Source organism: Rhipicephalus microplus, chromosome 5, assembly GCF_043290135.1.
Source record: "Rhipicephalus microplus isolate Deutch F79 chromosome 5, USDA_Rmic, whole genome shotgun sequence".
Lineage (NCBI taxonomy): Eukaryota > Metazoa > Arthropoda > Arachnida > Ixodida > Ixodidae > Rhipicephalus > Rhipicephalus microplus.
The window spans coordinates 725,926-745,659 of record NC_134704.1 but is presented as its reverse complement, the minus strand read 5'-3'; the positions used below and the strand labels follow the sequence as shown (position 1 = coordinate 745,659).

Below are 19,734 nucleotides of genomic sequence, written 5' to 3'. Positions count from 1 at the left end.
AAGTGCCAGATAGGATTCACTACTTTGACTGTTCTACATAATATAAACAAAGCATTTCAAATTATGAAGATATTTACTGCAACATTTAATGTATGCAAGTGAATAGCTAAAATATTTTAAAGTCTATTCACTTTATAAAAAAGGAACGATTTACTTAAAGCAAGTACTTGTTGCACTGAAGGCATTCAGGTTTACATCTGTTAATGACATGATTCTGTGGAGAATATATAAACATTAATAGAGCATCTGCAATAGTGGCATAGCCCTCTAGCACTTGTCACAAGGATAAAGGAAAACAAAGAAAAGGGCATTTATGAGCAAGCTACTGCAGGATATAATAATGCCCCAAAGGTCTCGTGAGTACACGAGTACACGTGCTGTCACGATGAGATATTACACACCCGTCACCATTTTTACAGATAGCAAAGGCCTCAGCTCTCCCTCTTATGCGAAATTCAGTGTGTCTGTAAACGGTGGTCATGCAGCAAAATTCTGGGCTGCAACTACAGGCAGCATGTGCAAAAATGGTGAAAAATGGTGACGCATGTGTTTGCGCATCGTTGATTGCATTACTTGATTGCAAGCCGACGTACTTGGGAAAGACGTAATGATGTTACATGTACAGTCCTTTGTCATGTGCATAGGTTGCGAAGTTTTTGTTCGCCGACATATTTGGAAAAGACAATGATGCTACATGTATAGTCCTTTGTCACGTGCATAAGTTGCGCACACATGTTTTGTTCTTTCTTCCCTTTTCCGTCTCGCTTGAATAAAGCAGCTAGTTGTCAGCCAGCGCTCACGTTCAGTCTTCCTTCATGATTCATCTCTGCGCTGTTCCAATATAAATAGAAGCCCACTAGCCCAACTTTCCCTTTGCTGCAATGAGACATGCGCTCTTGCAGTCGTTTGTCTCTACAACCAGACGTGATATACTAGAACAGAAGCTGCAATTCATCGATTGCATAGTTGCAGCATATGAACATTTACATAACTGTGATCAGTATTAATTGCTGAATACACATGCAAACAAATATTTTAAAAACTATAAAAGAGGTTGGCACCTACGGTGACTTTAATAAGCTCATTGCTGTTTCATTGTTAAGCGGCGTTGCATTCTACGGTATGTTTATTACTCATCCTCAGTGAGCAATCTCCCGCCGCTGCTTTTTCTCAATCTGGTACATTCAGTGCCTGGGACTAAAACAAACGTGAATGTATGCTGTACCTTCCTTTTCTGCAGGATTCCTGCCGTTCCCTGCTGTTGCAGTGAACTTGCGACTATGAACAGATGACACAACATAAGACATGTGGGTGTTGCCACTCTTGTGCTGTTAAATGAACGATTTCTCATTTTGGTACCTAATGACGTGAGTTGACAGGATTGGGAATTGTGGAATGCACCAAAGCAAATGTTTTTATTCGTATAGGTTCATTGTAATACTTGTATCACGCCTGTAATCTCCAGCGCCAACTTACATCTACAAGCGCAATTCGGTGAAGTAACACTATCATCAGCTGATGTGCCAACGCCAGGGGCCATTCGAGAACTCAACGGAGCTACTCATCCTTCTCCATCAAGTGAACAAACAGCTCTGCCCTAAGACGGCGTCATGCCAGCGCCACAAGCCGCACAAAACCTTGCAGATGATTAAGATCTCTCCCCGCCAGCTGCACGAATGGCTTACTTGTCGGACATCTCCGCCTGCAGTAAGCTTCTACCAGAACAAACTATTGCCAACGCTGCCGTAAGCCCACCATGTCGTACCAGCCATGTACCCGTGTTCACACAAAAGCTCGACGCAGCTGCGCACCTCTTTGGAATCGACAAATGCCAAGCACTGCCCTACACCATCGCCGCGAAGCTCCTGCCCACAGGCCAAGGACCAGTGTTACGGAGTTACGAAGTTGCCACTCTGGAATTGGAACATTTTTGGAATCATTCCACATTTTCGTGACCCCGAAATAGAATGTGGACAACGCTTGCAGGAATAAAATGGGAATGAAATTAAGCGCCTTTTGCCCGGAATGCAAATAGAATTACGTCTTTTACCAAAAATAGAGCAGGTTTTCATCTACGTGCTGTTTTTAAAACTTCGAACATTAGTAAATCAGAGCCGCGAATTTAACAAAAAGCAGCATTTTTGAAATGGCTTGGCTGATTACAAGCACCATACATTTATAAGCAACGCGCCTACAACAAGTTTGTCCTTATATTAACTGTGCTCCTCTGAGGTTTGTCTACTTTTTGCGTAACCGCGGTCAAGTAGAACTACAGCGGCAGCATGCCCCCACCCCTCCAACCCTTGCGATTTTCTTCACCCTGCACAACCGTAGCTACTGCCATCTGCTGTCTTCACACCTTTCACGTCTATGTGCTAGCTTCTGTCACCGTGGTACGACTCGGACGCATGTTTGATAAAACGCTTCTCTAAGCTGTGATGTCTATTAATGCTGGTGCGATCCTTTTTTTCACTGCAATATGACCTCATACCACCCCTCCCCCCTCCTGCACTTTTGCCATACTGCCCCCCCTTTCTAGACACATGGGCGCGTTCGCCCGAAGCGGAGGTCTCTATGTCAGCGCAGCACACAGTCGTACAGGACGAACTTCGCGCACTACCGCTTCGTACTGACAAAGAGAGAGAATAAACTTTTGAAAGTATTAGTTTCGAAAACCGCCTGAAGCAGGAAAGCCCACGTAACCACGGCCACGACGGCGCCTCCCGAATTCCCGAAGAAAACCCATCCGCCGAACTAAACCCACATTCACTGTGTTCTAGAGGGGGGGGGGGGGGTGTTGGTGGCTAGAGAAGCACATGCACAATGCACTACCACACTGGCTGCTGCATCCAGCGGTTCATGCTTGTGAAGTGCAACACATAGTTGGGCAGACGGCAATTGCCTTATCTCACTTTATCTTTAGAACCAACCGTTCAAGGAGCCGTCCAGTCACAATTCGTGTTTCAAATGTAAACGGCGAATCGATCATATAGCTCTTGGAATTTCATTGCAAAATTTCGATGAATGAAAGTAAAATACGTTTAGCACCTTGTATTGCTTGAGACCTTTATTGAAGCATTTAAAAATCTCAAGGACGCTTAATCGCTTTTCATGTTGTAAACAGAGTGACCAAAGAACTTGTGACCAATTGCCGAACGTGTTTGGAAAATCAGGCGTTCGGGAGATCAAGCCAAGGAAATAAGACGTTCCTGAATCTCACGCTGAGAACTGGTCATCCCGCACTCCCAGTGCTCCGGAGTGGGATCATTTCATTACTGTCGTTACAATTTTTTCTATAACTTCGCTTGTTCCTATGACTCTGCACATATTTGTGTTTGCATCGCCAAGCAAAGAGAACATTGGGGAGTGTTTGTCTACACATTTAATAGCTACAACTGTAATATTATGCTCTAATTAGTCATATATAGGCCAGAGTACATGCTTTATCGAAGTCAAAGGTCACGGCACTTTCGAAGTGACTAAATTCTCTTATCTTGCGTGAAGGATTTACCCTCCTTCACACCCTAAACTCAACAGACCCCAAGCAATCACCCTTTGACTACTCCAGACCAAATCCTATCCAAGTCGTGCGTTTCTCCATGGCATGTACCCTGACGTCTTCCCAAACGACCTGTGTTCGTCATGCGGTGAGACAGCCACATTAGAGCATATACTCAGCACGTGCCAAGACATGGACTCAAGCTTTACATTGGAGGAGTGGGAGATGCTTTTATGCTAAAGCCCCTAGAACTTCATGAAGTAGCGACGCTCTCCTTCTCTGCTCTCGTTTCTCCTTCGTCTCCTCTCCTTCGCACTCTCGTTTCGAACGATGCGCCACCTACATTGCTCCTGCGTAGCAGACACCCTTTCACAACCAGAGCGCTTGCTCGGCAGGCAGCGCGCTGAGGGCTTTCGTGCCAGCCGTCTAACTCACCTTAAATTTATCTTAACGAGTCTAACGTAGACCCTCGGCAGCTTTGTTTAGTGTTACGCGCTACGTCTACGTGTGATCATGCCTTGATCGAGTCACTTGTCGTCGCAGTCACGAGATGTTAATTTTGTGAGCATCACCCCTTGTATGTATGGTCGGAAACGTAAAATTGTGATCGTTAGTGAGAACCCCCTTTTTTTCTCAGTCCATCGTTTAGGACGTCTGCGAATAAGTTTTACACTGTAAATAACATTGTTAAACGTTCATGCCAGCTGCCATGGCTTACCTTTCCGTTAGCTGGCCCGATAGAACCCGATGGGACAGTGTGGCGATCTTTCCTTACTGAGCGCATGGGTAGTACAAGCTTCGCCATATATAGGGTACACAATATGTGCAGAGAGCATTCACAGTGACTGTCATGCAGTGAATCCAATCACTAGCGTTGACGTGGGACAGTGATGTCGCCGACGGCCAATTTTAGCGTTCGGTAAGGCATCTAAGGCCTTCATAATGTGTTAGAAGGCGCACAGTTGATGCACTCGAACAGCTGTGGTTGTTTTGTGAAGTGGTTAGACGCCCCAATCATATATCAGAAGTGCGCCTTGCGGACGTATCTCACATACGATCTATATACCGTACTATTATAAATACCATACTATTACTAACACATCAGCCCAAGTTGCATTACAAGATGACATTAACCATGTGCTTAACTGGTGCAATCGTTGGCTAATGACACTAAACCCTAATAAATGCAAGTCCCTCTCGTTTCACTGTCCGCGCAGCCCCCTCACCTATTCTTATCAAATCGGTAAAGTTGCATTGGAAAATGTCATCACATACAAGTACTTGGGAGTCACTTTGAGTAACGATTTATCATGGCGCGTCCACATTACCAATATAATATCATCAGCTAACAGATCGTTTGGATTCTTAAAGCGGCACTTACGTCATGCTCCACCTCCTGTAAAACTACAAGCTTATAAATCTTTAATTCGCACCCAACTTGAATACGCGTCGCCTATCTGGAGCCCTCATCAAGCACACTTAACCGACGCACTAGAATCACTCCAGAATAGAGCAGCTAGATTCATTCATTCCTCGTATTCATATAACGTGAGTGTTTCATCTCTTAAACAAGAATCCAATCTTTCAAACCTTAACATTCGTCGCCGAGTTTCCAGCCTCATTTTGTTCCACAAGCTCTATCACAGTCAACTCGAACACCCGCCCTATATCTTGCCTCCTGCTCGCACATCTCACTGCACCACTCATTCCTTTCATGTCGGCCGGCCACGCACCCGTACCACGACATTTTCCGCCTCCTTCTTTTTTCGTGCAGCTTCCGACTGGAATGGTCTTTCCACTGATCTCGCCACCATAATTTGCCACTCAACATTTACACAAAATGTCACTCGTTTCTTTTCAATTTGAATACATTACATTGTTCCTTTTTGTGCCACTGGTTCTCACTCTGTCTTTTTTTTTTGGCAAGGTGTTACGCCTGTTAATATCTATACTGATCCTGCACATGTATTATTTTATTTCTGTATTGGTTACCCCTGTTCATACTTATACCCATCCTGCATATGTATTACATTTGTTGTATGTTTCCCACCCCTTATGTAATACCCCCTCTAGGGGGTCTTTAAGGTAATAAAGTGAAGTGAAGTGAATATCGCTGAAAGAATGAGCTATCGCATGAATGAACTAGTGGGCCACCATATGTGATTACCTCGTGAGAGCTCCATTCGCGGATATAAACCTTCACACGAAGTAGCAAATAAACTATCACACGAAATGACAGGTATCAGTGAGATTCCTAAACGACACGTCCAATGACTCGAAGACCTGCACGCTTTGCATAGCCACATGCCCTTGCATCGCATGCACTTGCACCGCAAGTCGCACTTGCATCGCATGCACTTGCATTGCAAGATGGCAGTCGTGAGCGATCGTAAACAAACAAACACTGCGAGCGGTCCCAGGTGATGGCATTTGGCCAATACCGACGCGGCGCCTACCTCAGAGAGGTGGGAGGAGGAGGCGCGTGAATAACTTTGTACGTCACTACCTTACGAAGTTTTAGGGGCTTTGTTCTATGCAGCCCCGCTTTCACTGATCAGCTCACGGCTGTCCAGCGGGCCCACGAGGTAGCCGGCAGGCTTGGCTTGCCGGTCCCTACGTGGGACTGGGCCGGGTACGTCACACAGTCGCGTTCACAGGACCAAAATAAAATTATTTTCCTTCCTTCCTAGATCTACCTTTAGTTAGTCGAAGCCAAGGGTAGATATAATGTAAATGTTTGAAGAATGCTCCAAATTGTGAAAAAAGAAACCGTGGCATTTGCTGGCATACAAATAAATGCATTATCCCAACAAATAGTGAAGGGCGAAACAAATTATCCTTGCATGTTGGTTCTGATTGATACTCCACACGAAATGGGCAAATACTCTATGCACGGCCTGATCTTTACCTCGCGAGCAGTTTAGTACCTGACAAACGTAAATAACCTTTGCTACCAGAAGACATTGCATACCTGCGCACAGGCAAGCACAAAGTTCTCTTCACCCCATCCACACTTGCTAGGTGCACTTGACAAGCGTGAATGCTGACGAACAGTGTGGCCCTCTGTTTCATATTGGATACAAAGGCACAAGGTGCTTGAGCGGTGGCGCACTGTTCCAATTAATACCAGCAGATATAGAGTGTTTTGTTCTCATTAACCACATTTTAGTTTTCTTCATTATCACAACAGCTCGAGACGCGTGACGAAACTGCTGTCTTCTTGAACACTACTTTTGTCAACATGAAAATACGCAATGTAATCAGTTTAGCATTGACAAATTTAGGGTTAAGCCATTAAACTATCACCATTTGTTCAAACATGCTGACCATGCAAATACTATATGAGCGGCCTAGCAGGAGAACTGCTCCTATGGGAACTACTAGGGTGGTTTTACTGCACCACATATGCTACTAAAATACTAACCCTTAACCTTGGTAACATGTTTATATTGCTTTTGCAGTTCTTAATGCATCTCACGACCCTATAATTATGGTGTCGCTCATACTCAACTCGATAAAGCAAATCAAGATGCACTTCTTACATTGAGGAATTGAAGGAATAGAATTGAACGGTCCCACCAATCCCTGAGTGGGAATGGGCCAATTTTTTTCATTCCAAGAAATTAAAAGGAATGGAACTGCAGCAAATCCTAATTTCCCAGAATGGTTTAGGAATGGAATGGAGGCACTCATTCCGCAACACTGTCAAAGACTACACGAGGTTTCTAGTCAATGAAGGCTGTTGCGTTTGGCGGGGCACCCTTTTAACGCGGCCGCCAGAATGGAAGAAAGGCAGCCACCTCATTTTGTGGAGATAGAGAGCAGCGCCAAGATGCCCTGTTATTTCCATGTACTGGGCGCTGCGTGGCTGAAATTACTTTACGGAGCACCGCTGTCCTTCGGGTCCGCGCAGAGATGCGACACGTGGCGTCTTCGTGTCCCGGTAATAGCCACAATGCCGAGCTTCTGCCGATTACAGATGTCGGACCACCATGCTGTGCATCTCTCACTGATGAGCCGCCGACGCTCAAATCGGTACCAGATGTCCAGGTATGGCCGCTTGGAGGAGCCTAGACCGTGATCGCCGTTCGACAATGCTTGGGTGCTTGGTGCGAGCGGCAACATGACAAACACGTTTCACCCGCTCGTTGGAAGCAAGATTCACCGGAGAAGGCAGCATCGCCGGGACCATACACGTGCTTGGTTTGTGTATGTGTGTTTGTTGGGGGCGGTGCCGGCATGATGACACTCGTGTGTGCTACGGGACATGTTATTGGACAGTGCCGTGGGCACCTAATCTCTGATCTAGGGATCTGGGCAGATGTGACTGTATTTATTCAGCCCTCGTGGGCTGCTTAGTGTGGTTCACGGAGCTTGTTCAATAGACAGCCGCTTTCAATGTAGAGCTTCGGGCCAGAGAGCCCGTGCCATGTAAATAATGTAAATAAACCCTCTCTATGAAGTTCAACCTCCTCCTGCCTCGACATCTTGATCCCGGATCTCCGGTGCCTGCAAACCCCGGTCGCAACCGGGCCAGGTACAGCAGCATTTTTTCCACCCTGTCCACCTTTTTGCTAGTCTTCAATCGACACGACCCATTTCAAAAGAAGCCATGTCTTATTGCGGCACGCTCATGCAGATGCATACCCCAATGGCACGTTCATGTGCTCAACCGAAGGCTCACACCGACAAAGCTTCGACGCAACGTCCCACACAGCTTTGAGGGAAGCTGTTCAGCACCCTTTGACCACTCCGCTTTTTCGACCTCAGGACTGTCAAATGGGCACTTCTTGGACTGCAACTCCGTCTATATGGTGGAGAGATTTGTCGCGTGCTGCTGGTGCTGATGAAGCAACAAGGACAAAGTCCATGCAGGCTCAAGGCAGCACGCACGTGCCGGGAAATAAGAGAGTTGGTTTTCACATTCGATGTAGTAGCATCTCTTTTTTTTCTGCCTGTGCGCTACAAATTTATATGTTATTGGAAACTAGCCCGGATCACTCTGCAAGTACTAAAGAGTAAAAAAATTGCAACACACAACAAAGTCTTACAACAGAAGTAGAGATTACTCCACTATGACCTCTGTGAAATCAAGCAAACAGATTTAAAATATTTAGCACAATGTCATTTCACTAGTACAAATATAAATATATGTATAGGAGATATACACTTAATTGACGTCATCTGCAAGGAAAGCTAGCGACATGCTAATCATTTTTCAGGTTCACACACCGCGGGCGCAGAAAACATGCAACACGGGCTTGTTTTTAGTTTGTAAATGTAGTATGGAGGAGTAATGTTGGAAGCTATCAGAAAAGCATTAAGTATACTGCTACAGAGCAATGGAAAGCAATGAGAGCACATATTTCACCTTCGGCACAGGTCTGTCCATGGCTTTTTCAAATACGGCAGCAGTGGAAACATCGCGAGAAGAAAGCATGACCAATGCTGAGTGAAGACGTCGGTCAGTTCAGTCAGTTCTCCTCTTCAGCAAGTGCTGGACCTTTTTTTTTGTGTGCACTTATGCTACTTCAACTGAGCGTTTGAGTGGTTACCTTGGTTAGGTGCAGTGCTGGCATACTGTGCTATTGAGACGACATTTCGATGTCGCCACAGTGCACACACCATGTTAATATGCATTATGTTTTTGTGCGACTTCTAACATGATAATTACTAAATGGCCTGTCATTTTCAAGTCAGTGGCAGATCAGTAGCACCATAGAGTTTCATACAATGATACCTTGAGGGGAATCGGGCACTAGCGTCTATGCGGGTTCCATCAGCGGCGCTTGCGCCTCCAAGGGAATTATGGGAAGTACAGGCTTCTGATCTGCTTCGGATGGATTACGTTCTTGATATTCGCGACGCTTTTTTCCCGAGTGTGAAACAAAATGATATGAACTTGTATTTAACTGAAATTTGCTTCATTTATTTGTGCGCAAACTTTATTGCAAAAAGTTTTCGTGACGAGGCAGCAAACGTGAAACCTGAACAAACTTAACCATCAGTGTATACATTACTTTGCCATTGCGTCCCAGATTTAGCATCAAGATTTATTGACTTATTTTTTGCAACACTTGAAAACAAGCAAGCTTATTTTTTCCTTGAAAGTATGCATTATCTACTTATGAAAATAACAGTACAGTATTAAGTGAGAAACACTGAACGTTTCATCTTCTGCGATGCTAGGTGCGTCAGTTAAAGTAGTCTGCCCCCAACACACCTCTGGTTTGTTGTGCAGCAGAGCCAGCAGAGCATGACGGTGAGTCTACTTACCTTCATTTACGTTTTGCAGTAGATTTAAAACGAGTTTAGGCAAGATGCGCTCATGAAAAAACATGAACTCGGTGCAATATCCTGCACTGGCATGAGACGCTTTATCTATGAGCAGGGGTGAGTTGACGACACTTCTTTTAAGCTGTGAAATACGACTCTTAAAGCTTCAACTTCGCAGCAAATTTCATACCTATTGGTCTTAAGCATCTTTTGAAAAACAATGGCACTGCTACACTGCCTCACCGCACCCCACTACCAACACTGGGCAAAGAACAAGACTGAAACGTAGAAAAAAGTCTGTAGACAGTTCGCTAGCTAACTTTACCCAATCAGAAGCCTGTACTTCCCATAATTCCCATGGAGGTACACGATCGCTGCGCCAGATTCCTTGCTAGGTATTGTTGTATGAAACTCTATGAGTAGCACGAAAGTATTTTTCCTTCACCTCATCCAAGCCACAAAAAAAGCGCGGCGGCTTCCCCGGTGCGTGTATGTCCTCGGCGGTGCTTAGATCGCGAACGTGCGGTTAGAAGGAGTTGGCCATGCGCACCATAGAATTTGCCAACCTGTAAAGGCCTGACCCATGCAAGCGTTGCATTATTTCAGCAAATGGCACCGCAACCCCTCTCTCTCTCTCCACAGGGAGAGGGCGCCACGGTGTCAACAAATTATGCACGGACAGGCTTCAACACATACGTGTGGTCATGCATTAAACCGGTGGTGCCACAATATTTGTGGCTTGTGCGTTCTTTGCAACAAGCATTTCTTATAGCTCCAACAAGCAAGCTACGTGCAGAAAGATTGGAATTTTGTCGCTAAATAATTTAATATTACCTTGTTGATGTGGACAATTTTCAGTTTCGGTTTGTGGGCACTGAGCTCGGCAGAGCCGTAGCAGTGAAGGTAGGGGTGTGCAAATATCAAAGTTTTGAAATATGAAACTAATACGAATAGAATATCTAATAATAAAGAGATGCAATTTTTTTCACCAGTAATCTTTGACTCAATCATATATTTATTTTGGAAACAGTACACTTGTTAGCTATTCTAGTCTGGTATAGCTAAAAAAAAAAATCACCATCTGTACTTGCCAGAGGCATGACTAATAGCTGAGCTTGTGACTGCTTTCTTGCATTCAACTCACATGTTTGACAAACTTCTTATAATCTTTTTTATGTGGTCGCACTCAATTACAAAAAAAAAAAACTAAAAAGAAGCTTTTGTACCTGCCATGATGACTAGTGAGCACGAGGCGACTGATTTGATTCATGGCAGCCGTATTTTGATGAGGTGAAATATAACGGTTAACACCCATATACTTAAGGCTAAGCAATTATTAAAGTAGCCTAGGTGGTCACAATTCACCCAGGGTCCCACACTATAAGTTTTCGCTCGTAAAAACCAAAATTTCATTGTTTTCTTTTTAATTTCTGCCCCTGTTCTCGCCAGTCAAGCCACTACGCAAATAGAAGGACTTGGACGTCTTTCAACTACACAGCAATACTTGATCGTTACCTGGGTTGCCTCCGTTCCCTTTCTTGAGAGCTGTGCCCTCCCCATTCTCCAATCAAGAGTGCTCTGTCACGCTGATGGTTGCACGATCGTGACCAAGGTGTACGGGGCCCGCGGTGATAATGCGAGCTAAGCGTCCAAGATAGATGATTGCCGATGTGTGATAGAAAGACGCCGCAAATGCACGTTTGTGTTAACGGAACCACACCTCCCAGCGACGAGGGCACTATTTTGCCGCATCGCAAGCCCCGTCGGCACATTGGCTGCCAACTGTAGTAAACTGACGAAAAAAAAGCAAGATTGCAGCAACAGTGTAATCGAGGAGTGACTTCAGTAAATGTTGCTGCGCGAGTGGGATACGTGTACAATGGATTCCCGAAGGCTCTGTCGAGAACACGGTGGAACTACGCACTAATTGCCTCATATTTCCGTTCGTCCCCTCACGTGCACCATCGTTAGCAAGAGAGAACTATATATCAGAGTTATTCAATTATACGAGTTGTGAAACTGTGTTTCGAAATCCAGTCATGCAGTTGGCCCAATTCTTGGGGGATGGATGAATGGATTGATTTATTTATTGATTGATTGATATGGGTGTACCCTTGAGATCGGGCAGCGGCTAACGCCACCTAGCCGTAATACTTAATGAACAAAAACTTGATTTTTTTTTTTCCATTTATATAGTTAAGTTATATAGTTTTCCATTTATATAGTTATGTTAAGGACTGGCACTTTGCAGTGAAGTATTTAATTTCCACTCGTATTTTGACTATAGCCACCAATCGGATGACCTCCTCCTAGTTATTTCTACCCGCTTCAAGTTTATTTTGCCCTCCCTGTTTCTAAACCCCAGTGCTCTGAAAAACTCTGCGCCATCATCCAGAACTATAGGGTGAAGCCCTTTACACAACACTATCAAGTGGTCAGCTGTTTCCTCCTCCTATCCACATGCACTGCATACCGTGTCTACCCCTTTGTATTTGGTCCAATAAGTCTTGGTTCACAATACTCTCATCCTGGCCTCAAACAGTAGAGAACTACCCCGAAAATCATCATAGATCCTTTTTTTTTGGCAATTTCCTGCTTAAAGGTTCAATATATCTCTAGTGCCGACTTCTTAATCATGTCTATTCTTCAGATGTTGGTCTCCATTTCCTTCACCTTTTTCTTAACCGATAGTTCATTTTGGTTTGGCCCCTGCTGTTTTCTCAATATTTACTTGTCAATTTTCTGGTTTGCATCCTTCATTTTGTATTGACATTCCTCATGTACAAATAGCTCAAAACCTTCCTAGCCCAACGTTCCTCCCCCATTTTTCACAATCGTTTCTCAAATTTGTCTTGCTGCTAGCTTCCCTGCCTTCGAATGATGTCCATCTTGTATCACCTTGTACTCCCCGATTTGGTGTATTCCTGTGAGCTTCTAAAACAAGCCTACTTATACCACGTTGCGTAATTTCTAATCTTGTTTGAATCTCCAACTTCATGCACAAAACCGCATTGCCAAACGTCAGACCAGGAACCATGACATCTTTCCACATTCTTCTCACCACATTGCACCTATTGATATTCCACAGTGTCCTCTTTTTCACCACCGCTGCATTCCTGTTACCTTAGTCGTTACATATATTTCATGTTCCTTTAGGTACCCGGTCCCATTGCTTATTCATACGCCCAGATATTTGTATTTATCCATTATCTCTAGTGTGAACTCCTGTATCCTAAGCTCAATACCTTCATTATCATTAAAAATCATGACTGCTGATTTTTCCTTACTGTATCTCAAATCTAACCTATCTCCCTCATTACCGCAGATGTTTACCAATCCCTGCAAATTTTCCTTGTTGTCAGTCATTTGCACTATCATTTTGCCTCTTGGGTCAGTATACCCATCCATATCTTCTATGTGCGCAGTCATATCTCCTTGTATATTTATCTCGCACTCTCCTCGTAATTCCTCAATGTCATTTGTTATGCACTCCACCATTGCCGGGTTGTGCTCTCGAGCCTTTGCTCCCGTCTCCAAGCACAAGTACACCAAGGAGTGTCATCTGCCCAGCTACTTTCCCTCTTAACCATAAATCATGGTCCTTTATGACTTTTTTTCTAATCATGAAACTCCCGCGTCACTCAATGAGAGAGCTTCATATGTCCCCCGCACTTTCAACGCCGTGGTGCTGGCGTTGATACAGGGTGCAGATCACATTTGATTTCTATGTGCACAAAGGAGAAACAGTGTGGTTAATTAAATAGCGGACTTGGAAGTCGTGGTCTTTGGGAAAGTACATAGGAATGGATAAAAAAAAAAGCTGCGTATATCAAAGCTCGACTACGTTATCAAATCTTCATCCGTAAAATCAAAAGCTTTCAAAATCAAAAGCAATCAAAAACAGCACTTAGTGCCTATATCTAGCAGCTCACAACAGTTTCATCTCATTTTTTAATCTTGAATATCAAGAATGCAAATTATGACACCAAACAGAAAAAGAAAAGAACACAACTTGAGCATCCCTCTCCGTCTTGTACCGTCTCATTCTGAGGTTTTAACCCTAACGATATTCTTCAAGAGGTACTTCGAGGCTATTAATGCCAAATGACCCTGATATACAGATTTGTTTATTGGCACGCGAACTTCTATTGGCTGCTTCGTGATACCCTATAGAATAAAGTGACAATTATTCCGAAAATGAAGGTTATGTGCAGCCAGAGCATCGCTGCTCCGTAATCTTTAGCACAAACTATGTTAACCTTTCAGTCATCTAGAACCAGTCACAGTGTTCAGATTAAGCTCGAAAGCGACTATGCAAGAACTGAGAAATTTAGGAATGCTGCTAATGTGTGCCACTTGACAGACAGACTCAGTTAAAACATTGCCAGCAATCAAGGACTTAAGAAATTAGACAACGCGCATCATGGACCACTTTGACATTACTAAAGGTTCCTGCGAGCGAGAATACACAAAACTAAAATATCTGAAGAAATGCATTTGATGGGAAACGCTCCCGCGAACGCGCTACAGCACTACCAAGCTCAGCCGATCGATGCCCTCCTGCTTACAGTGGCACCTTTGGTGGCCACTTTTGTTCCCGTATGAAACTTTCGCGAGAGTTTCATGACCAGAAAAAAAAGTATTAAAGGACCATGCCATAAATGTTCCCTGCAGACCTACTTGACTCTTTGGAAACCCATACTTTTATGTATTGCTGCCTTCTGTTCTATTGCAATATTCTATTACGTAGTCTGGATTGCTAGGTGATGATGATGATATGTGGCTTCTTATTGGCGCAAGGGCCATACTTCGCCAAAGAGCGCCAGGAAAAATTAGATTAAAAAAGCATTGCTGTGTGGTTTGGGGTGACATGTAAAAGATGCAAACTATGAGGCTGTTATGTGGCCATATAGGGGCCTAAAACTCTACACTTTAAGGTGGGTAAAAGGTATAAGTATTTAAAATGATAAGGGTGGCATAAAGTGCTTCTAACACATATCAATGGCAGTGGTCGTTGAATTTATAATGAGTTATATGGCATAAGCACGAATGCCTCACAGATAGCCCTTGTGTCCAAGGGTCGCGAGGCAGGTGCTATTTTAGTGTTCCAACGCAACAGCAACCCCTACTCCGAGAGGTCGAGCTACGAGGATGCCTGGAAATATGACGTTCAAAATATTGACATTCTTTAAAAACCCGAAAAGTGATTGATAACTAAAAAGCTGTTCCCTACCTATAAACATCAAAGGGTGCAAGGGCATTTGATGGTGGAAGAGAAACGAGAAATGTTTTTTCAAAGTGCATCTAATTCTGTGCACTTTACTAAACACATGATGCACGGTGAGTGGTTCACCACACTTATCACATAGAGGTGGATCACCACAGGACAAAAGGTGTGAGTGAGTACTATGTGTGCGTCCTATCCTTAATCTGGTGAGTGTGACATATGCGTGGCATGATCTTGAAACTGACGGCCAATTCCCTAGACGTGGCTTAATGAGGTGAAGTTTGTTCGGTGTTTGCATGTCCCACAGCCGCTGCCAATGACCCCTCAGCTTTCGTTTAGATCGGGTTAGAGGTCAAGTCCAGAGACCGCTATAGATGCATTGACGGTGGCATTTTCGTGGGCAGAAACAGCTAGTCGATTCGCCAACACATTTCCTTGAATCTTGCGGTGTCTTGGCACCCAGCAGACTACGAATATTGTTTCTGTGCGTCGATCGTGCATAAAAGTGAGTAAACAGAAGCAAAGACAGAGTTCGTGTGTTTTTTAAGGGTTTTCAGGGTTGTTACCACGCTCAGAGGGTCTGTATATATCACAGCTTCTGCCGACTTCATTTCTTTGATATTGTTATGGGGAGAAGGCATCTAAAAAATGAAATGCGGAGTTTAACGTCCCAAAACCACCATTTGATTATGAGAGACGCCGTAGTGGAGGGCTCCGGAAATTTCGACCACCTGAGTGAGGTTCTTTAACGTGCACCAAAATCTGAGCACACGGGCCTACAACATTTCCGCCTCCATCGGAAGGCGCCTGAAAAAATACCTTAACGTTAAATAAACAGGCAGGCATACAATATGGAGCCCAGTTTGCACGAGCTCACGCTAAACATCGTCCTCTTTCCTATTATGTTCATTTGTGGTACCCCGTAGCATTACCCCCGGCGGCGAAGGCACCGTCTCGGTGTTTGGTTGGTCCGAGTAATATCGCTTTAGCCGAGTGATGTGAACAACATCAGAACACAATCGGGCGCTGGTGGCGTTAAGAGGCTCAATTTCATATGTCACGTCGGTACTTGGCGCACCACACGGTATGGACTCGAGTACGGCGAAGTCAATTTTTCGGACAGGCCAACTCGCCGTGACGGCGTCCAGGGAAGGATTGTGTCACTACGACTGAAGTGAACATCACGATGGTACGCAATGTTGACCAGTCGTTGTCGTTCCTGCGAATTGTTCAGATGCAGGCGAGCAATCTCACGTGCCTCTAGAGCTCTAGAGATCACATCGCGGGCATATTCTGACGTGTGGCTAACGGCAGGAAGGAGCGTGTCAAAAGGCAACGTGGGTTCTCATACGTATAGGAGGCAAAGTGGTGAAAAACATGCAGTATCATGCCAGGATGTATTATAGGCAAATGTCACAAATGCGAGGGCAGAGTCCCAGTCACGATGGTCGGAAGAAACGTACATGGCGAGCATGGCCGTGATGGTTCTATTTAGCCGCTCTGTGAGCCCGTTGGTTTGAAAGTGATACGCCGTTGTGAACTTGTGCTTTGTAGCACAAGGGTGTAATATGTCTTGGATAACTTGTGATAAAAAGTAGCGACACCGATCGATAAGCAGTTGCCGAGGAACGCCGTCGTGTAGTATGACGTCTTCTAGGAGAAAGTCAGCGACGTCGGTCGCACAACTGGTAGGAAAAGCCCACGCGATAGCATACCGATCGGTGTAGTTCGTGGCGACTGCTATCCACTTGTTTTCGCTGGCCGATAAAAGGAAAGGTTCTAGTAAGTCAAGACCTACCCTATAAAATAGTTCGGATGGGATCTGAACAGGCTGAAGGCGTTTCGCTGGAAGGGTTGCTGGTTTTTTGTGGTGTTGACAGGATTTGCATGAGGCGACGTAACGGCAGACGGATCGGTAAATACCGGGCCAAGAGAAGCGACGTCAAATGTGGTCATACGTTCTTGAAACTCCCAGGTGACCAGCTGTCGGAATATCATGCAACTTTGCAAGGACAGTCTGACGCATATGTTGTGGTATGACCAACAGCAGCTCAGGTCTGTCAGGATGCATGCTGTCGCGATATAATATGCCATCTTGGAGTAGGAACATACGGAGAGACAGAGTTGTGGGACCACCGAGTCGAAGAATTATATCTCTGAAGTGAGGATCACGGCGTTGCTAAACGCGGAAAGTGCCAAAACGCAAGTAGACTCATCGCTCTCAGAAAGGTCTGCTGGGTTTACTGAATGACGCGACAAGCAATCAACATCCTCATGGTGGCGGCCTAATTTGTAGACAACCATGTAGAAATATTCCTGTAGCCGTAAAGCCCACTGGCCGAGACATCCACTAGGGCCTTTAAGGACGACAACCAGCGTAAGGCGTGGTGATCAGTGACAACCGTGATTGGGCGTCCATACAAATACGGCCGAAATTTAGCCACTGCCCAGACGAGCGCAAGGCATTCACGTTCTGTGATGGAGTAATTTCGTTCTGCTGGCGATAAAAGAAGGCTAGCGTATGCAATAACGCGCTCGCAGTCATGCTGTCGTTGTGCCAAAATGGCTCCGTTTTCGGGGCTACTGGCATCGGTACACACTTCCGTTAGAGCGCATATATCAAAGTGGCCGAGAATCGGTGGCGTTGTAAGTCTGGTCATCAGTTCAACTATTGCTCTGGCTTGTTCAGGTCCCCATAAAAAAGTCACATTTTTTTTAGTAATTCCGTGAGCGAGCGTACGACATCAGCGAAATTCTGCACAAATCTACAAAAGTAAGAATAAAGGCCCACAAAGCTTCAAACGTCATTTGCAGAAGTCGGCACAGGGAAATCCTTGACGGCGCGAACTTTCTCAGGATTGGGACGAACACCAGATGAATCGACAAGGTGTCCAAAGACAGTGAGCTGCCGGCAACCGAAGTGACATTTCAACGAGTTTAGTTGGAGCCCTGCCTTGGAGGAAACAAAGAATCGTTGAGAGACGCTCGAGGTGAGTTTCGAAAGTTGGCGAAAAAACAATGATGTCATCAAGGTAGCACAAGCAGATTGACAACTTGAAACTGTGAAGAAGAGCGTTCATCATTCACTCAAATGTAGCCGGGGCATTGCATAACCCGAACGGCATTACTCTGAACTGATATAGCCCGTCGGGAGTTATAAATTCTGTCTTTTCACAGTCCAGATCATCAACTCATATCTGCCAGTACCCGGAACGAAGGTCGATGGAAGAGAAATAATTCGCTCCACTAAGGCAGTCAAGAGCGTCATCTATCCGTGGCAGAGGATACACATCTTTTTTTGTAACTTTGTTAAGATGTCTGTAGTCGATACAGAAGCGCCAGCTGTTATCCTTCTTTTTCACGAGCACAACGGGCGAAGCCCAAGGACTTGAAGAAGGTTCAATGATGTCTCGGGCAAGCATCTTGTCGACTTCTTGCTGGATCACGTGGCGCTCGGTGGAGAAAACCCGACAGGGTCACCGGTGTACTGGACCTGCATCGCCGGTGTTGATCCGATGCTTTACGATGGTCGTTTGACCTATAAGTCCGTCATGAAGATCAAAGACGTCTTGATACGACGCACGAAGGTCACGAAGTGCAGACACATGCTCAGCCGGGAGATTAGAGGCAATCATTCCAGTTATGCAGTCTAGTGTACTGCGCGACTGAATACTTGCAGATGACGGTGTACCCTCTGTTAAGGCCGATATGTGGTAGTCGCCGGCCGGGGCAAGGGTTGCAAGGGATATTCCTCGTGGCAGCACTTCAGAGCAAAGTCCAAAGTTCACAATAGGGAGACATGCCACGTTGTCCTTCATTGTGATGATGGTGTGGGGGAACGCAACATTGAGCGAACAGAGTACTGTAGGATTAGGTGAAATGACATAATCGCCGTCAGCCACAGGTGGATCAGAAGAGACGTCGATATACGTCACAGCTCGACAAGATAGGCGAATAAAGTCAGCGGAGCATAGCTTTGGTAGCGCAGGATCAGGAGGGTCAACGGTGTGTGGTAGGATGAACTGAACAACAACAGCAGAACAGTCAATTAGGGTGGAATGCTCGGACGGAAAATCGAGACCCAAAATGATGTCATGTGGGCAGTGGTCCAGTACGTAAAACAGAACAGTGGTATGACGTCCAGCAACAGTGAAACGGGCGGCACACATCCCAGCGACACCTGGTGTTGCACCATCGGCTACTAGGACTATAGTGATCGGAGCAGGAGTGAGCACTTTCTTGAGTCAAGCACAAAGGCTGGAGTTTATGACTGATATGTGAGCGCCGGTGTCAATGAGTGCCGCTACCCTTGTTCTCGTCTTGATCAGGCATCGCACAGGCAGCCAAGGAACGTTGGTTGCTTAAAATCGTCATAGATGGTGACTGTGGGAAGACCCGCACTCTCCACAAAAATGTTACGGGAAGAAGGCATCTGAAAAATACCTTTACTTTAGATAAACAAGCAGGCATACATTAAACATCGTCCTCTTTCTTATTATGTTCATTTGTGGCATCCCGTAGCAATATGTTTGATGGCCGATAATATTGCGTATGCCTCTGCAGTGAAGATGCTCGTATTGGGGTGCAAAGCACCTACATCCGAAAAAGATGGACCAATTGTAGCATGGGACACAGAAGTATGAGATTTTGAGGCATCCGTAAAGAATTCAGAGAGTGTATTTGTGCTGTAGTTCAAGGAAGTGTGTACGGATATGTGCAGTAGGTGCATGTT

At 45.1% G+C, this 19,734-nt stretch overlaps 1 protein-coding gene across 4 annotated transcripts in view; it reads right to left on the bottom strand.

Annotated features, from left to right (window-relative positions):
• LOC119175125 (ankyrin repeat domain-containing protein 16) overlaps positions 1-19,734 on the bottom strand; it is a 102,706-nt gene that overhangs the window by 3,849 nt on the left and 79,123 nt on the right. The gene's annotated exons all lie outside the window — the stretch shown is intronic.